The following is a 22,576-nucleotide window of genomic DNA, read 5'->3' as shown; positions in this document are numbered from 1 at the left end:
TAGTTGTGGCGAAACTAACCTCGCCACTGGGTCCTGGAGAAGCCTGTGTTACAAAACGCCTTTTGTCCCTATTTTCTCTTATGACAAATTGCCCTGCTTCCCTGGGTTATGGAGAAGACTGATTGCCAGCCTCCTGTCTCATGACTATGGCCCCTCTCATCAGCCCATGCTAAACTTAAACCCCAAAGGCGATTTGACTGTGGTTGTGGGATCTGAGCGCTGTTCGGATATATTGAGCGCTCAGATCCAAGCCATCTGGGGATAGGTTGAATGTGGGGGTTCTGTTCAGTATTATAGGAATTATGTATTTTTGCTGTTGTTGTGAATAGAGATATTTTCTGTACCTGGAGATAGTTGGCTTACCACACCCAGTTAAGCCAATTATCTCGCACAGCCTAACTCTGTGGAACTGGTTTGGGCTGGAAAGCCATGCTTGCAGTTGGTCACAAAGGACTTCGGCCTAACTTTTAAACCACTGGAGGGAATTGTCTGATTTTTGAGTATTTGTATTTGGAGTATGCCAGTAATGTAAGTATTATGTGAATGTGATGTATACTTTTAAAGTTATGAATATTGTGTAAAACTGTGTGTTTTCCTGCCTGTGATAATTACGTTAGCCCATTGTGTTCAGTAATTATATCACAGGCAGAGGGGAGGATTTTACTGTATATTACGTGTTTGATTGGCTGTTCCACAAAACCCTGTGGGTGGTACTTTATGTGTAAAATGTGTATATCAGAACAATAAAGTCTCTTCTGCTTGATCGTCAACATAGAGCCTCGTCTCATGGGGGATACGACTGCATTTACACTGGGGGAAGAGCTTGTTCCAGCTTCACTCTCTGCAGGAAGAGAGGTTCGGGTGTGTGTAAGGGGGGATGTGTTTCTAAGGGGGGATGTGTGTGTAAGGGGGGCTGTGTGTGTAAGGGGGACTGTGTGTGTAAGGGGGGCTGTGTGTGTAAGGGGGGTCTGTGTTTGTAACGGGGGCTGTGTTTGTAACGGGGGGCTGTGTGTGTAAGGGGAGGGGGCTGTATGTATAGGGGGCTGTGTGTATAAGGGGAGAGGGCTGTGTGTGTAAGGGGGGCTGTGTGTGTAAGGGGGGATGTGTGTGTAAGGGGGGGCTGTGTGTGTAAGGGGGGATGTGTGTGTAAGGGGGGCGTGTGTGTAAGGGGCGGCTGTGTGTGTAAGGGGGGCTGTGTGTGTAAGGGGGAGATGTGTGTGTAAGGGGAGGGGGCTGTGTGTGTAAGGCGGGCTGTGTGTAAGGGGAGGGGGCTGTGTGTATAGGGGGGATGTGTGTGGAATGGGGGCTGTGTGTGTAGGGGGGATATGTGTGGAAGAGGGGCTGTGTGTGTAAGGGGGGCTGTATATTTGTGTGTGGTGCAGTGTGTAGGGGGTTATAGTTTGTGTGATGGGATGGGGGCAGATTAAAGATATATATTTTCTTAAATTATTAAATCATAATTAAATAGATATAGTTAATGCACCCCCTCCCTTCTTACCTTTGCTGAGGCAGGGGCAGACAGCATTGCTTTCTTTCCATCCCTGGTGGTTCTAGTGGGGAGTTAACTCTAACTTGCAGCTCAGGGAAGAGTTCACTCCCACGAGAATGGAGCGCTGCCATGGTAACCGTGGCAACGCTCCATGCTTGTGAGAGGAGCTGCAGGTAAGAGCTCCCCCGGGTTCTCTCTCTCTATCCCTCCCCTGCTGGCCGCCCAGCAATGTGACTGTGGGTCAGGGAGGGAGATCACTGATCTCCCCTCCGGTCCGTGATGGCAAACAGCAGGGCTGAGGAGAGCCTCGAACTCCCCCCTTGATCCGCCAATGCACGAGACAAGGCTACATGTTGAGGGTTAAGCAGATCTGAAGCTTTAATGGGCCAGGCTGGCCTTTTATACAAATATTCCCAAAAGGTTACTGTAACGGATCACCTGGCACCCCGACTAGGTACCTCCTTTAACGGATGCTTCCTAGCTGATGACGAGGACTATAAGCACCGCACCGGACACCACAACCACTGCAAACTCCTCAACCGCCGATAGCGTAACTGGAATCTCGCCGTCTTCCTTCCACCCTGGATCACCCTTTGACATCCAGGTCTGTGTAGGAGGTCCTCCAGGAGAGCGTAACAGGAACAGCTCTTTAAAGAGCTAAGTGATTATAGCCCAGGGGAGAATACAAACTATAGCAATCCCCAGTGTGATTATAGCAGTTCCCCTCCAATCACGAGACAAGACTACGTGTTGAGGGTCAAACAGGAACAGCAGAACTGAGGGTTTATTGAACAGCTTGGTCTTTTATACAGTTTTCCCCACAAGACTACCACCCAGGTGGACCTTGTGGAGCACAGGGACACAGGAACAACAAGCCAATAAAAACATAGTTTTACAGTCAGTCACTCCCATACAGTGTACACTATCCCTCCCCTCTGCTTGTGATATAATTAACAAAGACAATGGACTAACTCAAATAACTCTAAGCAGAAAAAAACATAAATTATTACAAACCCCAAAATACAACATATCCCCACAAAAGTCCACATCCACTGATAGCCGGCGAGTCATCACTGGGTAGACTTCTCCTTGCGACAGAACGGAGACAAAAGCAGAGGCAAGGTGTCCCAGGTCATTGCCGAGAAGTACCTCGGTGGGTTGTCGGTTCACGAGGCCCACTTCGATTCTCTGAGCTCCAGCGGCCCAATCCAGGTTGACATGGGCAGTGGGTATATAGTGGACTGTGGCGAAAGTAACCTCGCCACTGGTTTTTGGAGGGGCCTGTTTGCCAGCCTCCTGCCCTGCGACTATGGCCCTGGGATGTATTGCCCTTTAAGGAACTGAGTTGGGGCTTATGGACTTATATTATACTATTACTGATCCTTTAAGAACTGTATTTGGGCATAAGGGATTTTTATAATGCTGTTTCTGGTCCTTTAATTACTTTGTAGCAGTGTTGCAACTTTAAATTGGCACTTCAGATACAGCCGAAGTGGTCGAAGTGGCCGCCATTCGACAAACGAACACGTGGCGACCTGTACCTTCCCCTACCCTTCGACACTGTGGCTGGAGACATGTTTGAATGGGACTTTGTCATCTTTTTCATGTGAAATAGACTGCCACTCTACTAATGACCACCGCGGAAGTTTAACCTCGTTTTACTTCGACACTTCGACTATTCGAACGCCGCCTTCGGATGGGACTTTGGTATTTTTCAAGGCAGAAATAGACCGACCGCACAGCCTGAATCTGTGGAACTGGTTTGGGCATGCAAACAGGCATGCGGTCGGTCCAAAGAGACTTTTTCCATATCTCTGGAACCACTGAACCGATATGTACAAATTTTTTACATATTTGTCCCCAAGTTGTGTTGTTCATAAAAATATAAGTTTTATTCCTGTGTGATGAAAAATCATAAAGTTATAAAAATGCATAAAAAAGTATAAGTTTTAGCTGGGAGATAATTGAGTAGATACAGTAAGAAACTCAATTATCTCCCAAGCAGAGGGGAGGGAATCTGTGGGATGTAACCGTTGTCTGATTGGTTAATGCCTAATTGCCTGTGGGCATCTCCCTTGCAGGGGAGCACTGCATAAAAGCAGAGTACCTGCCATTAAACATCAGTTCTTCTTCACCCTCAATCTAGAGTCCTGTCTCTTATTGGGGGAATTGCTATATCACCACAAGGGATTGCTATGCTCTGCATGCTCCCTTGGATAATCACTACTAAGCTCTTTTAAGAGCTTGTTCCTGCTTCACTCTCTTGGAGGAGAGGTTCACCCACTGGAACCTGGAGCCTTGTCGTAGGTCCAGGGTGGGTAGGAGACGGCGAGACCCCAAACAAGCTGCGGCAGTTAGTGAGGTCTGCGGTGGTTGTGGTGCCCTGGAGCCCTCTGTAAGCGCTAGGAGCATTCTTCAACAGAGGTACCCAGTCGGGGTGCCAGGTGATCCGCTACAGTGGTGGCAGCGGTGGGATGGAGTCCTAGTGCGAGGAGAAGCAGCTCGGAAACAACGGTAACGTGTGGAGTTACAATAGAGGGATAGAGCTAGCTACCGTGCAGCGTCCCTATCTACAACAGTATGGAGCGAGCAAGACCCTGGATAGAACCCTGCGAAGAGCACCTTAACCTGATACGTCGCTACAAGGACAACGCTTACATTGAGGAGGTAAAGAGGCGGTTGGTCTGCTATGGCCCAGACCATTCGAACGAGGTGGTCTTCCAAGTAATGCGCCAGTTGAGTGCTGAGAACCATGCAGCAATGGTCTTTGAGCAAAAACTGTGGGGGTTCAGGATATGGACACCCAATCTCCAGTGGCAGTATGCGCCCCAGGGAGCCGATGGTGTCGTCCTTCCTCCCCAGCGGCAAAGTTAGTCCCAGGGAGCCGAAGGTGTCGTCCTTCCTCCCCAGCGGCAGTGTGAGTTCCAGGGAGCCGTAGGTGTCGTCCTTCCTCCCCAGTGGCAGTGTGAGTTACAGGGAGCCGAAGGTGTCATCCTTCCTCCCCAGCGGCAGTGTGAGTTCCAGGGAGCCGAAGGTGTCGTCCTTCCTCCCCAGCGGCAGTGTGAGTTCCAGGGGGCCGAAGGTGTCGTCCTTCCCCCCCAGCAGCAGTGTGTCTTACAGGGAGCAAAGACAGTTGGTCTCTTTCTCCAGCAGCCGGACAATATTACGGGAGTGGAGACAGTCGGTCTCCCTATCCAGCGGCAGCCTGTGTTACAGGGAGAGGAGCACAGCGCCCTCTCTCCAGCGGCAGCTTGCCTTACCAAGGGGAGATACCAATCTCCCAGACGGCGCAGATGGGACCGTGGGCTCTGTGCCTGACCTACAGGGATGCTGGACAGCCTGTCCAGATCCCCAACTACCCTCACAGGGACACCAGGAGGAGGGGGTAAGTACGATTTCCCCTCCCCAGCTAACTCCTAACTTAGCCCCAGGGTTAACAGAGGAGATATTAACCCCCACTGACCCCCATGTTCCCCTGGCTACTGAGCCGGACTATGTCCCAAGCACCCCAGCAGAACAGCTGGCAGCTGGGCAGAGTGCAGTTGGCCTCTGCCCTCCCTTTGTCCCTTGTAGGCTATACCAGCAGAAGAGCTGGCAGCTGGGCAGAGTGCAGTTGGCCTCTGCCCTCTCTTTGTCCCTTGTCCAGAGCCTGATGTCCTGCAGGCTATACCAGCAGAAGCGCTGGCATCAGAGCAGAGCGCCGCTGGCCTCTGCCCCTCAAGTCCCCACAGCATGTTGCCCCATTACTCCAGAGAAATACCCAGGTGCAATAACTGTTTGTTGTGGGTGGGCTGCTCTTGCACTTTGCTGTTGTGGGTGGGTTGTCAGACTAACTCAGGCACCGACCGACAGAAGGTCAGGTACCTGGTCAGTCTACCCCCAAAGGGGAGATATGTGGCGAAAGTAACCTCGCCACTGGTTTTTGGAGGGGCCTGTTTGCCAGCCTAATGCCCTGTGACTATGGCCCTGGGATGTATTGCCCTTTAACCCCTTAAGGACCAAACTTCTGGAATAAAAGGTAATCATGACGTGTCACACATGTCATGTGTCCTTAAGGGGTTAAAGAACTGAGTTGGGGCTTATGGACTTATATTATACTATTACTGACCCTTTAAGAACTGTATTTGGGCATAAGGGATTTTTATAATGCTGTTTCTGGCCCTTTAATTACTTTGGAGCAGTGTTGCAACTTTAAATTGGCACTTCAGATACAGCCGAAGTGCCGAAGTAGTCGAAGTGGCCGCCATTCTACAAACGAACACGTGGCGGCAGCCATTTTAATGCGGTCGAACGTGGTCAGCGGTGTGTGCCATCAAATCCCTGGAACGGAAATCAGCCACACATTTGAACGAACACCGCTGACCTGTACCTTCCCCTACCCTTCGACACTGCGGCTGGAGACATGTTTGAATGGGACTTTGTCATCTTTTTCATGTGAAATAGACTGCCACTCGACTAACGACCACCGCAGAAGTTTAACCTCATTTTACTTCGACACTTCGACAGAAGTCGAAGTGCGTTCGACTATTCGAACGCCGCCTTCGGATGGGACTTTGGTATTTTTCAAGGCAGAAATAGACTGAGCGCACAGCCTGAATCTGTGGGACTGTTTTGGGCACGCAAACAGGCGTGCGGTCGGTCCAAAGAGACTTTTTCCATATCTCTGGAACCACTGAACCGATATGTACGAATTTTTAATATGTTTGTCCCCAAGTTGTGTTGTTCATAAAAATATAAGTTTTATTCCTGTGTGATAAAAAAATCTAAAAGTTATAAAAATGCATAAAAAAGTATACGTTTTAGCTGGGAGATAATTGAGTAGATACAGTAAAACAAACTCAATTATCTCCCAAGCAGAAGGGAGGGAATCTGTGGGATGTAACCGTTGTCTGATTGGTTAATGCCTAATTGCCTGTGGGCGTCTCCCTTGCAGGGGAGCACTGCCAAAAAAAGCTGAGTACCTGCCATTAAACATCAGTTCTTCTTCACCCTCAATCTAGAGTCCTGTCTCTTATTGGGGGAATTGCTATATCACCAAAAGTGATTGCTATGCTCTGCATGCTCCTTGGATAATCACTACTAAGCTCTTTTAAGAGCTTGTTCCTGCTTCACTCTCTTGGAGGAGAGGTTCACCCACTGGAACCTGGAGCATTGTCGTAGGTCCAGGGTGGGTAGGAGACGGCGAGATCCCAACCAAGCTGCGGCGGTTAGTGGGGTCTGTGGTGGTTGTGGTGTCTGCGGAGTGCTTGGAGCCCTCTGTAAGCACTAGGAGCATCCTTCAACGGAGGTACCCAGTCGGGGTGCCAGGTGATCCGTTACATGGACGTTCCCTCCGGCCACTCGGACAGCTATGGTACCTCCGTCTGTTCTTCTCTGGAATGAGCTGTGGGCGCACCAGCGTTAGCATGGCTCGTGTGTCTTGGAGTCCCTGAACCTTGTGCCCGTTCAGCCGTACTGCCTGTCTGTGATGGTCCCGGTTATCACAGGCGGCCTCGACGGGATTTGCCTCATGTCCAGGCTTCTTCATCTGGGTTCTGGAACTCTATGGGGTCATTATGGTTGCAGAGAGGTAGACTCACTGGGGTTTGGGCTGGAACAGAGGTCGGATGGGTGGTCGGTAGGAAACAGGGGCCACTGGGCGCGGGGGCTGCCGGGTGTCGATATATTCAACGGCCCGCTGAGCAGCCTCGGCGAAGGTCTTGGGCTGTCTGTTTCTCACCCATTCACGGACTTTGTTGGGGAGCCCATTGAAAAAATGCTCCAGCATGAAGAGCTGGGTGATCTCCTCCAGGGACTTGGCTTGATGGGAGTTGAGCCAGTTCTAGGTGGCCCTTGTGATGCGGCATGCCCACTCCGCATGGGAGTCCTTCTCCCCCTTCCTGGTTTCTCTGAACTTTCGTCGGTATTGCTCGGGGGTGACAGCATACCTGGCCAGGAGGATCTGCTTGATAAAGGGATAGTTCTGGATCTGGTCCTCTGGTACAGCCTGGTAGGCTTCCCCCACTTTCCCTGCTAATTTGCTGGCCAGGATGGTGACCCAGTCGGAGGGGTCGACTGCCTGTAGTAGGCAATGGTGCTCAAAATCCTGTAGGAAGTTGTCAATGCCTTCTTCTGCTTCCTTGATTTCTTTGAAGGCATTGTACTGTAGTTTGCGAGTCAGGGTGGTTGTGCTTCCCGGCTCCCTTCCTTCCATCCTTCCTCCATCTGGGTTTGTGGGGGTCACCTTACTTCTATTGGCAAGGATGTAGATTTGTACCTCAGATAAGATCCTGCTGATGGTCTCCTCTGAGGGTGGCTCTCTGTAATATGTCAGGCGCTGGTCCACCTCCTTCCGCACTTCCTCCTCTCCTCCGGCCCCTGGATGTGGGGTAGTTGACTCACTGCATGTCTGGTCATCATGAGCACAGCAGTCAGTTCGGCCTTCTAACTAAACGTTCTAAATGGAGTATCGGAGTGGTCCGGCACGGTTCAGGAGACGAATGCTATGCTTGGGGGGTCGTTCGGTGACTTGCCGCTCGTCCCCTTGCGGTCTGCGGTTTTCACATCTTGCTAGTGAGGTGTGAACATTCTAAGTAAATGTTCTAAATGGAGTGCCAGGGTGGTCAAAAGGTATTTTGCAGGATTTACGGTCAAAACTATAGAAAGGGGGAAGATTAAAAGGGGAAACACACATTCTAGGAGGGCACATCCACACATATAAAACAAGGGCAATTCACAGTTAGGCAGTGGTACCGCCACACTCACACTCTGTCTCTCCTGCTCTCTCACTCTATATTCTGCTCTCACATTCTCTCTCTCTGTCTCTCTTCTGCTCTCTCTCACACTTTTTGTCTCTCTATTCTGCTCTCTCACGCAGGCTCTCTCTGTCTCTCTCAGTTTCTCTCCTGCTCTCTCTCACTCACACTCTCTCTCTGTTTTCACACAATCACTCTGTATCTCTCATGCTCACACTCTCCCTCCTACTCTCTCTCTCCTACACTCTCTCATGCTCTCTCTCTCACTCTATTCTGCTCTCTCAAATTCTCTCTGTCTCTCTTCTGCTCTCTCACACTTTTTGTCTCTCTATTCTGCTCTCTCACTCTATTCTGCTCTCTCTCCTGCTCTCTCACACATGCTCTCTGTCTCTCTCTCCTGCTCTCTCTCAGTATCTCTTCTGCCATCTCTCTCACAGTCTCTTTCTATTGTGCTCTCACATTCTCTCTCTCTGTCTCTCTCCTGCTCTCTCTCACACTCACACTCTGTCTCTCTATTCTGCTCTCTCTCCTGCTCTCATTCACGCTTTCTCTCCTGCTCTCTCTCTCTATTCTGCTCTCTCAGACACTCTCTCTCTCTGTCTCTCTCCTGCTCTCTCTCTCCTGCTCTCTCTCTATTCTGCTTTCTCAGACACTCTCTCACTGTCTCTCTCCTGCTCTCTCACTCACACTCTGTCTCTCTATTCTGCTCTCTCAGACACTCTCTCACTGTCTCTCTCCTGCTCTCTCACTCACAATCTGTCTCTCTATTCTGCTCTCTCAGACACTCTCTCTCTGTCTCTCTCCTGCTCTCTCTCTCTATTCTGCTCTCTCAGACACTCTCTCTGTCTCTCTCCTCTCTCTCACACACACACTCATGCTCACACTCTCTCTCCTGCTCTCTCTCTCCCACTCTCTCTCTATTCTGCTCTCTCAGACACTCTCTGTCTCTCTCCTCTCTCTCTCTCACACACACACTCTGTCTCTCTATTCTGCTCTCTCAGACACTCTCTCTCTGTCTCTCTCCTGCTCTCTCACTCACACTCTGTCTCTCTATTCTGCTCTCTCAGACACTCTCTCTCTGTCTCTCTCCTCTCTCTCACACACACTCTGTCTCTCTATTCTGCTCTCTCAGACACTCTCTCTCTCTGTCTCTCTCCTGCTCTCTCTCTCCTGCTCTTTCTCTATTCTGCTTTCTCAGACACTCTCTCACTGTCTCTCTCCTGCTCTCTCACTCACACTCTGTCTCTCTATTCTGCTCTCTCAGACAGTCTCTCACTGTCTCTCTCCTGCTCTCTCACTCACACTCTGTCTCTCTATTCTGCTCTCTCAGACACTCTCTCACTGTCTCTCTCCTGCTCTCTCACTCACACTCTGTCTCTCTATTCTGCTCTCTCAGACACTCTCTCTCTGTCTCTCTCCTTTCTCTCTCACACTCACACTCTGTCTCTCTATTCTGCTCTCTCAGACACTCTCTCACTGTCTCTCTCCTGCTCTCTCACTCACACTCTGTCTCTCTATTCTACTCTCTCAGACACTCTCTCTCTGTCTCTCTCCTCTCTCTCACACACACACTCATGCTCACACTCTCTCTCCTGCTCTCTCTCTCCCGCTCTCTCTCTATTCTGCTTTCTCAGACACTCTCTCACTGTCTCTCTCCTGCTCTCTTACTCAAACTCTGTCTCTCTATTCTGCTCTCTCAGACACTCTCTCTCTCTGTCTCTCTCCTGTCTCTCTCACACACACACACTCTGTCTCTCTATTCTGCTCTCTCAGACACTCTCTCTGTCTCTCTCCTGCTCTCTCACTCACACTCTGTCTCTCTATTCTGCTCTCTCAGACACTCTCTCTCTGCCCCTCTCCTGCTCTCTCTATTCTGCTCTCTCAGACACTCTCTCACTGTCTCTCTCCTGCTCTCTCACTCACACTCTGTCTCTCTATTCTGCTCTCTCAGACACTCTCTCACTGTCTCTCTCCTGCTCTCTCACTCACACTCTGTCTCTCTATTCTGCTCTCTCAGACACTCTCTCACTGTCTCTCTCCTGCTCTCTCACTCACACTCTGTCTCTCTATTCTACTCTCTCAGACACTCTCTCTCTGTCTCTCTCCTCTCTCTCACACACACACTCATGCTCACACTCTCTCTCCTGCTCTCTCTCTCCCGCTCTCTCTCTATTCTGCTTTCTCAGACACTCTCTCACTGTCTCTCTCCTGCTCTCTTACTCAAACTCTGTCTCTCTATTCTGCTCTCTCAGACACTCTCTCTCTCTGTCTCTCTCCTGTCTCTCTCACACACACACACTCTGTCTCTCTATTCTGCTCTCTCAGACACTCTCTCTGTCTCTCTCCTGCTCTCTCACTCACACTCTGTCTCTCTATTCTGCTCTCTCAGACACTCTCTCACTGTCTCTCTCCTGCTCTCTCACTCACACTCTGTCTCTCTATTCTACTCTCTCAGACACTCTCTCTCTGTCTCTCTCCTCTCTCTCTCACACACACTCATGCTCACACTCTCTCTCCTGCTCTCTCTCTCCCGCTCTCTCTCTATTCTGCTTTCTCAGACACTCTCTCACTGTCTCTCTCCTGCTCTCTTACTCAAACTCTGTCTCTCTATTCTGCTCTCTCAGACACTCTCTCTCTCTGTCTCTCTCCTGTCTCTCTCACACACACACACTCTGTCTCTCTATTCTGCTCTCTCAGACACTCTCTCTGTCTCTCTCCTGCTCTCTCACTCACACTCTGTCTCTCTATTCTGCTCTCTCAGACACTCTCTCTCTGCCCCTCTCCTGCTCTCTCTATTCTGCTCTCTCAGACAGTCTCTCACTGTCTCTCTCCTGCTCTCTCACTCACACTCTGTCTCTCTATTCTGCTCTCTCAGACACTCTCTCACTGTCTCTCTCCTGCTCTCTCACTCACACTCTGTCTCTCTATTCTGCTCTCTCAGACACTCTCTCTGTCTCTCTCCTGCTCTCTCACTCACACTCTGTCTCTCTATTCTGCTCTCTCAGACACTCTCTCTCTGCCCCTCTCCTGCTCTCTCTATTCTGCTCTCTCAGACAGTCTCTCACTGTCTCTCTCCTGCTCTCTCACTCACACTCTGTCTCTCTATTCTGCTCTCTCAGACACTCTCTCACTGTCTCTCTCCTGCTCTCTCACTCACACTCTGTCTCTCTATTCTGCTCTCTCAGACACTCTCTCACTGTCTCTCTCCTGCTCTCTCACTCACACTCTGTCTCTCTATTCTACTCTCTCAGACACTCTCTCACTGTCTCTCTCCTGCTCTCTCACTCACACTCTGTCTCTCTATTCTACTCTCTCAGACACTCTCTCTCTCTCTGTCTCTCTCCTCTCTCTCTCACACACACTCTGTCTCTCTATTCTGCTCTCTCAGACACTCTCTCTCTGTCTCTCTCCTCTCTCTCTCACACACACTCATGCTCACACTCTCTCTCCTGCTCTCTCTCTCTCCTGCTCTCTCTCTATTCTGCTTTCTCAGACACTCTCTCACTGTCTCTCTCCTGCTCTCTCACTCACACTCTGTCTCTCTATTCTGCTCTCTCAGACACTCTCTCTCAGTCTCTCTCCCGCTCTCTCTCTCTCTCTCTCTCACTTTTTGTCTCTCTATTCTGCTCTCTCATGGATGCTCTCTCTCTTTCCTCCCCATCTCCAATTTCTCCCTCCTTTCCCCTTTCTCTGTTTTCCTCCCCTCCCCAGGTCACTGTGGAGCTAAAACAAGTGAAATCTGGTAAAACATGACTCCTGTATTTTAACAAAGGAGCTCAGTGTGTTCCACTCCAGTAACCCCCCCACCATCAGACTGCTGAATTCCCTCTCCCCCACTGCCCTCTGGCTCCTCTCAATCTCCAAAGAGTTAACAAAAACAAACAGATTAACTCGGTTAACCCAGTTTACTTTAAATGCTGCATTTAGTTATCTATCTGCCCCCAAACATTGCAAACAGGGTGATACGCATTGTGTCCTCTGTTAATTTATTTATTACATTTTAATTATTTAAAGGGACACTGTAGGCACCCAGGCCACTTCAGCTAATTGACCCTTTTGCACTAAGTTCTGTCTTGTAAAACACTGCAGCTCTAAGTCTGCCACCAGTGGCTGTCTAACAGACAACCACTGGGGGCGCTTCCGGAATCCAAACTGGCTTTTGGTCCGTTATCTGACGCTAGACGACCTCACGGACCATTGCCGTGCATGCGCTTAGTTCTCCCCCGCCAGCTGACGTCGGTAGGGGAGGAGCGTGGGCGAAGATTGATCCAGCGCCAAGGGACATCAGCGCTGGATTCAGGTAAGTAGCTGAAGGGGTTTTAACCCCTTCCTCGACATGGGATGGGGGCGGGAGGGAGGGATTCTCTAGTGCCAGGAAAACGGGTTTGTTTTAAAGGCACTGGAGAATCCCTTTAAGACTTTACTCAGGGTATAATGACGCACCTCTCTCGGTAAAATAAAGTATATATTTGTAGAAAGCAGGCCCAGCAGAGGATTTAATAATCCGTATTGAAGTGCTGGGTATATTTCCTGTGACGAAGTGCCCTTCGCCACTTTGTCCTGGAGAGGCCTGCTTGCCTGCCTCCTCCCCTGCGACTATGGTCCTGGACTATATTGCACTGTAAACCCTGTATTCAGGCATATGGACTTGTATTAGACTGTCTTTTTCCCTTTATTTATGCTGTAGGTTTGGACTACTAAAATAACCTAACAGCCAGGAGATTTAGGCGAATATATTGCATAAGAATCACATTACTGGAGAATACAGCCGTTCGCATGATTTCATGCGAATTCTTTGTGCTCTGAATAGGTGGCCGCCATTTCGGGACTTTTCCACGTGTTCGCGGCCATCTTGCGTGCGAACAGCGGTGTTTGCCTGTGAACGCATGGAACTGAAATCGGCAGCGCAAACAGGCGAATACCGCTAAGACCTCCAGACATCCAGAACTTCGCACGGAAACTACCGAACGACCGGCCGTTCGGTAGTTATACTTAACTTAGTATGGGGATTCTAGCGACCACAAAGAGGCGAATGGATGGCAAGAATTTCGTCTATTTTACCGTGCGAACGGAGACCGACCGCAAGGCCAAAACTCATGGAACTATTTTCGGCTAGTTGGTCTGTGCGGTCGGTCAAAACTTTGGAGCCCTGTATCTCCCGAACCATCCATCCGAATGGGCTGATTTTTGGACAGACTGTTCCCCTGAACAAGGGCTATTTGGGGATACCAGATTTAAAGCTGTACCCCCTGTTTTTGGGGTACATCCAGAAACTGGGTAAAATAATGTATGTTTTAATTGGGTTATGTGCTTATCTGAGGGGAGGAGACGTGGGGGTGTTACCATGCATGTGATTGGTCAATTTCATCCTCCCCCTGGGAGTGTCCTGTATGTACCTGATCCTAATAAAAAGCAGGCTGGGTGTTCCAGTCCTCAGACCTCTTCTGACCCTCAATACGTAGCCTCGTCTCGTTATTGGAGGGAACTGCTATATCACACTGGGGATTGCTATGCGCTGCATATTCCCCTGAGCTCTTAATCACTTAGCTCTTTTAAGAGCTTGTTCCGGATACGCTCTCCAGGAGGAGAGATCTTCCCCACACGTTCCTGAATGCTGAAGGTTCATTCCAGGGTGGACGGAAGACGGCGCGGCTCCAGTTAAGCTACGGCGGTTGTGGAGCCTGCGGTGGTTGTGGTGTCGTCTGCAGTGCTTGGAGTCCTCTGAGAGCGCTAGGAGCATCCATCAACGGAGGGTACTCGGTCGGGGTACACGGAGCTCCGTTACATTGGTGGCAGCGGTGGGATGGCGTCCTAGTGCGAGGAGAAGCAGCTCAGAGACACGGGTAACGTTTGGAGTTACAATTGAGGGCAACGCTAGCCATTGGGCAGCGCCCCTGGCTACAACAGGATGGCTTCCCTAGTGCGAGGAACAGCATCCTGGGAACACCAAGCAAAACTGGACTATTGGTATAGTCACGTACAGTTTGACGCTATGCTGAAGCGGCGGTTGGCTATCTACGGGCCCCTCCTAACAGAGGAAGTTGTACCGATAGTGAGGAGAGAACTGGCGGAGTATCTGCAGATGGAAGCAGAATATCGGGCAGTGAGGGCAAAGTATTCCGTCCCTGCGCCCCAACAACAGCGTGAGTTACAGGGGGCCGAAGGTGCCGTCCTTCCCCCCCAGCAGCAGTGTGTCCTACAGAGAGCAGAGACAGTTGGTCCCTCTCTACAGCAACAGGACCCTGGTAAGGGAGTGGAGACAGGCGGTCTCCCTCTCCAGCGGCAGTGTGTGCCCCAGGGGGCCGAAGGTGCCGTCCTTCCCCCCCAGCAGCCGTGTGTCCTACAGAGAGCAGAGACAGTTGGTCCCTCTCTACAGCAACAGGACCATGGTAAGGGAGTGGAGACAGGCGGTCTCCCTCTCCAGCGGCAGCCTGTGTTTCCAGGAAAGGAGCACAGCCCCCCCTCTCCCCAGCGCCAGCTTTCCCCAACAAGGGGAGACACCAATCCTCCAGACGGCGCAGATGGGACCGTGGTCTCTGTGCCTGACCTACAGGGATGCTGGACAGCCTTTCCAGATCCCCAACTACCCTCACCGGGACACCCAGAGGAGGGGGTAAGTACAAATTCCCCTCCCCAGCTAACTCCTAGCGTGGCACCAGGGTTAACGGAGGCGATGCTAACCCCTCCTGACGTCCAGGTTCCCTTAACTACTGAGCCGGATTATGGTCTCAGTACCCCAGCAGAAGAGCTGGCAGCTGGGCAGAGTGCAGTCGGCCTCTGCCCTACCTTTGTCCCTGGTCCAGAGCCTGATGGCCTGCAGGCTACCCCAGCAGAAGAGCTGGCATCTGGGCAGAGTGCAGTTGGCCTCTGCCCTTCAAGTACCCTCGGCATGTGGCCTCATTACCACAGCAAAATACCCAGGTGCAGTAATTGTGTCTTGTGGGTGGGTCACCCTTGTACCTGTTTGTTGTGGGTGGGCTACTCTGGCATTTGTTTATTGTGGGTTGGTGGATCGACTAACGGAGGCACTGACCGACAGAAGGTCAGGTGCCTGGTTAGTCTTCCCCCCAAAGGGGAGATGTGTGACGAAGTGCCCTTCGCCACTTTGTCCTGGAGAGGCCTGCTTGCCTGCCTCCTCCCCTGCGACTATGGTCCTGGACTATATTGCACTGTAAACCCTGTATTCAGGCATATGGACTTGTATTAGACTGTCTTTTTCCCTTTATTTATGCTGTAGGTTTGGACTACTAAAATAACCTAACAGCCAGGAGATTTAGGCGAATATATTGCATAAGAATCACATTACTGGAGAATACAGCCGTTCGCATGATTTCATGCGAATTCTTTGTGCTCTGAATAGGTGGCCGCCATTTCGGGACTTTTCCACGTGTTCGCGGCCATCTTGCGTGCGAACAGCGGTGTTTGCCTGTGAACGCATGGAACTGAAATCGGCAGCGCAAACAGGCGAATACCGCTAAGACCTCCAGACATCCAGAACTTCGCACGGAAACTACCGAACGACCGGCCGTTCGGTAGTTATACTTAACTTAGTATGGGGATTCTAGCGACCACAAAGAGGCGAATGGATGGCAAGAATTTCGTCTATTTTACCGTGCGAACGGAGACCGACTGCAAGGCCAAAACTCATGGAACTATTTTCGGCTAGTTGGTCTGTGCGGTCGGTCAAAACTTTGGAGCCCTGTATCTCCCGAACCATCCATCCGAATGGGCTGATTTTTGGACAGACTGTTCCCCTGAACAAGGGCTATTTGGGGATACCAGATTTAAAGCTGTACCCCCTGTTTTTGGGGTACATCCAGAAACTGGGTAAAATAATGTATGTTTTAATTGGGTTATGTGCTTATCTGAGGGGAGGAGACGTGGGGGTGTTACCATGCATGTGATTGGTCAATTTCATCCTCCCCCTGGGAGTGTCCTGTATGTACCTGATCCTAATAAAAAGCAGGCTGGGTGTTCCAGTCCTCAGACCTCTTCTGACCCTCAATACGTAGCCTCGTCTCGTTATTGGAGGGAACTGCTATATCACACTGGGGATTGCTATGCGCTGCATATTCCCCTGAGCTCTTAATCACTTAGCTCTTTTAAGAGCTTGTTCCGGATACGCTCTCCAGGAGGAGAGATCTTCCCCACACGTTCCTGAATGCTGAAGGTTCATTCCAGGGTGGACGGAAGACGGCGCGGCTCCAGTTAAGCTACGGCGGTTGTGGAGCCTGCGGTGGTTGTGGTGTCGTCTGCAGTGCTTGGAGTCCTCTGAGAGCGCTAGGAGCATCCATCAACGGAGGGTACTCGGTCGGGGTACACGGAGCTCCGTTACATTTCCATTTTCAGAGATACTATCACAGACTCTGTAAAGACCCCTGATTTGTACACTGCCGCCATGTACGGCAATACCCCACACTATATCTTTAGCTGGGCTGGAGACGTGTCCAATTTGTGTCTTTTTTCTTGCTTTTCAGACACGCATTAGGTGGTGACTATCTGTCGCCATATTGAAGATAATTCTAATTTTCCCCTAACGCTAACACCCTATCTCTGCAGGTTAGTAGATTGATATTCAGGTTGATCGATCGCCCTAGTAGCCAATTATCAATAAGACTTGACTCAACTAACAGTCACTCGAAATAACATCACTATCTGGGCACACCTGAAAGTTTCTTTTAAAGGCAGACTTTATTTGAAGTGCAGAAGTGAAGGCAATTTTTCAACTCTACAGCAAGCCTTTGAAAAAGCGCTCCCTCTGCTATTCACATTAATATGCATGTTTGAATACCATGCCTCGGAGAGCTCCATCTGCTGGTCACATTAATATGGACTCGGAGAGCTCCCTCTGATGGTCACATTAATATGGACTGTTGATAACATTAATATGGACTCCGAGAGCTCCCTCTGATGGTCACATTAATATGGACTCCAAGAGCTCCCTCTGATGGTCACATTAATATGGACTCGGAGAGCTCCCTCTGATGGTCACATTAGTATGGACTCCGAGAGCTGCCTCTGATGGTCACATTAATATGGACTCGGAGAGCTCCTTCTGATGGTCACATTAATATGGACTCGGGGAGCTCCCTCTGATGGTCACATTTATATGGACTCAGAGAGCTCCCTCTGATGGTCACATTAATATGGACTCGGAGAGCTCCCTCTGATGGTCACATTAATATGGACTCGGAGAGCTCCCTCTGATGGTCACATTAATATGGACTCGGAGAGCTCCCTCTGATGGTCACATTAATATGGACTCCAAGAGCTCCCTCTGATGGTCACATTAATATGGACTCCAAGAGCTCCCTCTGATGGTCACATTAATATGGACTCGGAGAGCTCCCTCTGATGGTCACATTAATATGGACTCGGAGAGCTCCCTCTGATGGTCACATTAATATGGACTCCAAGAGCTCCCTCTGATGGTCACATTAATATGGACTCAGAGAGCTCCCTCTGATGGTCACATTAATATGGACTCCGAGAGCTCCCTCTGATGGTCACATTAATATGGACTCGGAGAGCTCCCTCTGATGGTCACATTAATATGGACTCGGAGAGCTCCCTCTGATGGTCACATTAATATGGACTCCAAGAGCTCCCTCTGATGGTCACATTAATATGGACTCGGAGAGCTCCCTCTGATGGTCACATTAATATGGACTCCAAGAGCTCCCTCTGATGGTCACATTAATATGGACTCGGAGAGATCCCTCTGATGGTCACATTAATATGGACTCCAAGAGCTCCCTCTGATGGTCACATTAGTATGGACTCAGAGAGCTCCCTCTGATGGTGTCACATTAATATGGACTCGGAGAGCTCCCTCTGATGGTCACATTAATATGGACTCGGAGAGCTCCCTCTGATGGTCACATTAGTATGGACTCCGAGAGCTGCCTCTGATGGTCACATTAGTATGGACTCCGAGAGCTGCCTCTGATGGTCACATTAATATGGACTCGGAGAGCTCCCTCTGATGGTCACATTAGTATGGACTCCGAGAGCTGCCTCTGATGGTCACATTAATATGGACTGTTGAATATCGTGTCTCAGAGAGCTCCCTCTAATGGTGACATTAGTATGGACTCGGAGAGCTCCCTCTGATGGTCACATTAATATGGACCCAGAGAGCTCCCTCTGTTGGTCACATTAATATGGACTCGGAGAGCTCCCTCTGATGGTCACATTAATATGGACTCAGAGAGCTCCCTCTGATGGTCACATTAATATGGACTCAGAGAGCTCCCTCTGTTGGTCACATTAATATGGACTCCGAGAGCTGCCTCTGATGGTCACATTAGTATGGACTCCGAGAGCTGCCTCTGATGGTCACATTAATATGGACTCGGAGAGCTCCTTCTGATGGTCACATTAATATGGACTAGGGGAGCTCCCTCTGATGGTCACATTAATATGGACTCGGAGAGCTCCCTCTGATGGTCACATTTATATGGACTCGGAGAGCTCCCTCTGATGGTCACATTAATATGGACTCGGAGAGCTCCCTCTGATGGTCACATTAGTATGGACTCCAAGAGCTGCCTCTGATGGTCACATTAATATGGACTCGGAGAGCTCCCTCTGATGGTCACATTTATATGGACTCGGAGAGCTCCCTCTGATGGTCACATTAATATGGACTCGGAGAGCTCCCTCTGATGGTCACATTAGTATGGACTCCGAGAGCTGCCTCTGATGGTCACATTAATATGGACTCCAAGAGCTCCCTCTGATGGTCACATTAATATGGACTCCGAGAGCTCCCTCTGATGGTCACATTAATATGGACTCGGAGAGCTCCCTCTGATGGTCACATTTATATGGACTCCGAGAGCTCCCTCTGATGGTCACATTAATATGGACTCGGAGAGCTCCCTCTGATGGTCACATTAGTATGGACTCCGAGAGCTGCCTCTGATGGTCACATTAATATGGACTCCAAGAGCTCCCTCTGATGGTCACATTAATATGGACTCGGAGAGCTCCCTCTGCTGGTCACATTAATATGGACTCGGAGAGCTCCCTCTGCTGGTCACATTAATATGTACTGTTGAATATCGTGTCTCAGAGAGCTCCCTCTAATGGTGACATTAGTATGGACTCGGAGAGCTCCCTCTGATGGTCACATTAATATGGACCCAGAGAGCTCCCTCTGTTGGTCACATTAATATGGACTCCGAGAGCTGCCTCTGATGGTCACATTAGTATGGACTCCGAGAGCTGCCTCTGATGGTCACATTAATATGGACTCGGAGAGCTCCTTCTGATGGTCACATTAATATGGACTCAGGGAGCTCCCTCTGATGGTCACATTAATATGGACTCCGAGAGCTCCCTCTGATGGTCACATTTATATGGACTCGGAGAGCTCCCTCTGATGGTCACATTAGTATGGACTCCGAGAGCTGCCTCTGATGGTCACATTAATATGGACTCGGAGAGCTCCCTCTGATGGTCACATTTATATGGACTCGGAGAGCTCCCTCTGATGGTCACATTAATATGGACTCGGAGAGCTCCCTCTGATGGTCACATTAGTATGGACTCCAAGAGCTGCCTCTGATGGTCACATTAATATGGACTCCAAGAGCTCCCTCTGATGGTCACATTAATATGGACTCCGAGAGCTCCCTCTGATGGTCACATTAATATGGACTCGGAGAGCTCCCTCTGATGGTCACATTTATATGGACTCGGAGAGCTCCCTCTGATGGTCACATTAATATGGACTCGGAGAGCTCCCTCTGATGGTCACATTAGTATGGACTCCGAGAGCTGCCTCTGATGGTCACATTAATATGGACTCCAAGAGCTCCCTCTGATGGTCACATTAATATGGACTCCAAGAGCTCCCTCTGATGGTCACATTAGTATGGACTCCAAGAGCTGCCTCTGATGGTCACATTAATATGGACTCCAAGAGCTCCCTCTGATGGTCACATTAATATGGACTCCGAGAGCTCCCTCTGATGGTCACATTAATATGGACTCGGAGAGCTCCCTCTGATGGTCACATTTATATGGACTCGGAGAGCTCCCTCTGATGGTCACATTAATATGGACTCGGAGAGCTCCCTCTGATGGTCACATTAGTATGGACTCCGAGAGCTGCCTCTGATGGTCACATTAATATGGACTCCAAGAGCTCCCTCTGATGGTCACATTAATATGGACTCCAAGAGCTCCCTCTGATGGTCACATTAATATGGACTCAGAGAACTCCCTCTGATGGTCACATTAATATGGACTCAGAGAGCTGCCTCTGATGGTCACATTAGTATGAACTTCAAAGGTTCCTTTGCAGGTGACATGTATATTGTATTTCATTTGATCCTACTATGTTCTCCAATGTTAATTATAACAAAACCATTAAAGAAGAATGTGCCCCTGTACAGCCTGCATGGTCTCACTCCAGCTAGATCTCTATTAGTGTCCTTAGTGGTAATTATAGCTGTGGTCAGGCTTTTCATCCTCCCCCAATGCTGGGAAGTTGTGTCTGCAAAGCTTTGCCCACAAACAGATGTTGCAGTGATTTATGGCCCTGGCCCACAAGGTGAGGGGGCTGGGAACTACTTCCTTCATTCACTTACAGATAATGAAATCCTTTCTACCTCACTGGGGGGAGGGGGATATGGCATAGGGTGTAACACTGCTTCCTTCATCCAGAATGGAAGCTATGTTCTAATATGCAAAGGTTTCAGTAAAGAGAGGGGTTTATTGTTGCAGGAAAAGGCTTTCAATAAGTACGAGGTGAGGGTAGAGTTAATTGGAAGGGGTTAAAATGAGTACGAGGTGAGGGTAGAGTTAATTGGAAGGGGTTAAAATGAGTACGAGGTGAGGGTAGAGTTAATTGGAAGGGGTTAAAATGAGTACGAGGTGAGGGTAGAGTTAATTGGAAGGGGTTAAAATGAGTACGAGGTGAGGGTAGAGTTAATTGGAAGGGGTTAAAATGAGTACGAGGTGAGGGTAGAGTTAATTGGAAGGGGTTAAAATGAGTACGAGGTGAGGGTAGAGTTAATTGGAAGGGGTTAAAATGAGTACGAGGTGAGGGTAGAGTTAATTGGAAGGGGTTAAAATGAGTACGAGGTGAGGGTAGAGTTAATTGGAAGGGGTTAAAATGAGTACAAGGTGAGGGTAGAGTTAATTGGAAGGGGTTAAAATGAGTACGAGGTGAGGGTAGAGTTAATTGGAAGGGGTTAAAATGAGTACGAGGTGAGGGTAGAGTTAATTGGAAGGGGTTAAAATGAGTACGAGGTGAGGGTAGAGTTAATTGGAAGGGGTTAAAATGAGTACAAGGTGAGGGTAGAGTTAATTGGAAGGGGTTAAAATGAGTACGAGGTGAGGGTAGAGTTAATTGGAAGGGGTTAAAATGATTACGAGGTGAGGGTAGAGTTAATTGGAAGGGGTTAAAATGAGTACGAGGTGAGGGTAGAGTTAATTGGAAGGGGTTAAAATGATTACGAGGTGAGCAGGGCCGGATTAACATAGGGGCTGATGGAGCTGCAGCTCCAGGCCCAGGCCCATGAAATAGGCCCATTAAAAAAAAATTTTTTTTTTTTTTTTTACACACTACTCTTAGGTTTGCCACCTGACTGGTATTTTACTGGCACAGCCGGTATTTGAGGCTGCCTGGCCGTGCCGGTATTGCATTAATACCAGCAATACAAATGCAGGTATTTTTCTCAGAATAAATGGAGATTACTCTGCAATACCAGCACCGGCCAGTAGGGGTCACTGTGTGCGGAGAGAGGCAGGTATAGGAAGTTACAGCATATCCCTGCCTCTCTCTACTTCTCACTGATCCATGAGGGAGCAGCAACACAGCACAGAGTCCAGACAACAGCTCTACAGTAAGTGAGGGATGGGGGGGAAAGATAGTAGGGACACATGGGGACACTGAGACACTAGGGGACACATGGGGACACTGAGACACTAGGGGACACTAAGGGTCATATGGGGACACTCAGACACTAGGGGACACAGACAGTAGGGGACACTGAGACACTAGGACATATGGGGACACAGACACTGGGAGACCTGGGAACACAGACACTTGGGGACACTGGAAAACATGGGGACACTGGAAAACATGGGGACACTGAGACACTGGGACACATGGGGATGCTGAGACCCATGGGGACGCTGTGAGACATAGGGACATTGGGAGACACTGAGACATTGGGACACAGAGACACTATGTCCCCATTTCTCCCAGTGTCCCCATGTCGCCCAGCCAGTGTCCCTAGTGTCTCAGTGTCCCCAAGTCTCCCAGTGTCTGTGTCCCATGTCTCTGTGTGCCTAGTGTCCCCATGTGTCCCTATATGTCCCAGTGTCCCCATGTCTA

This window comes from Pelobates fuscus, chromosome 2 (genome assembly GCF_036172605.1).
Source record: "Pelobates fuscus isolate aPelFus1 chromosome 2, aPelFus1.pri, whole genome shotgun sequence".
Taxonomy (NCBI): Eukaryota; Metazoa; Chordata; class Amphibia; order Anura; family Pelobatidae; genus Pelobates; species Pelobates fuscus.
The sequence above is the reverse complement of the archived record's forward strand: the minus strand, read 5'-3'. Positions refer to the sequence as shown.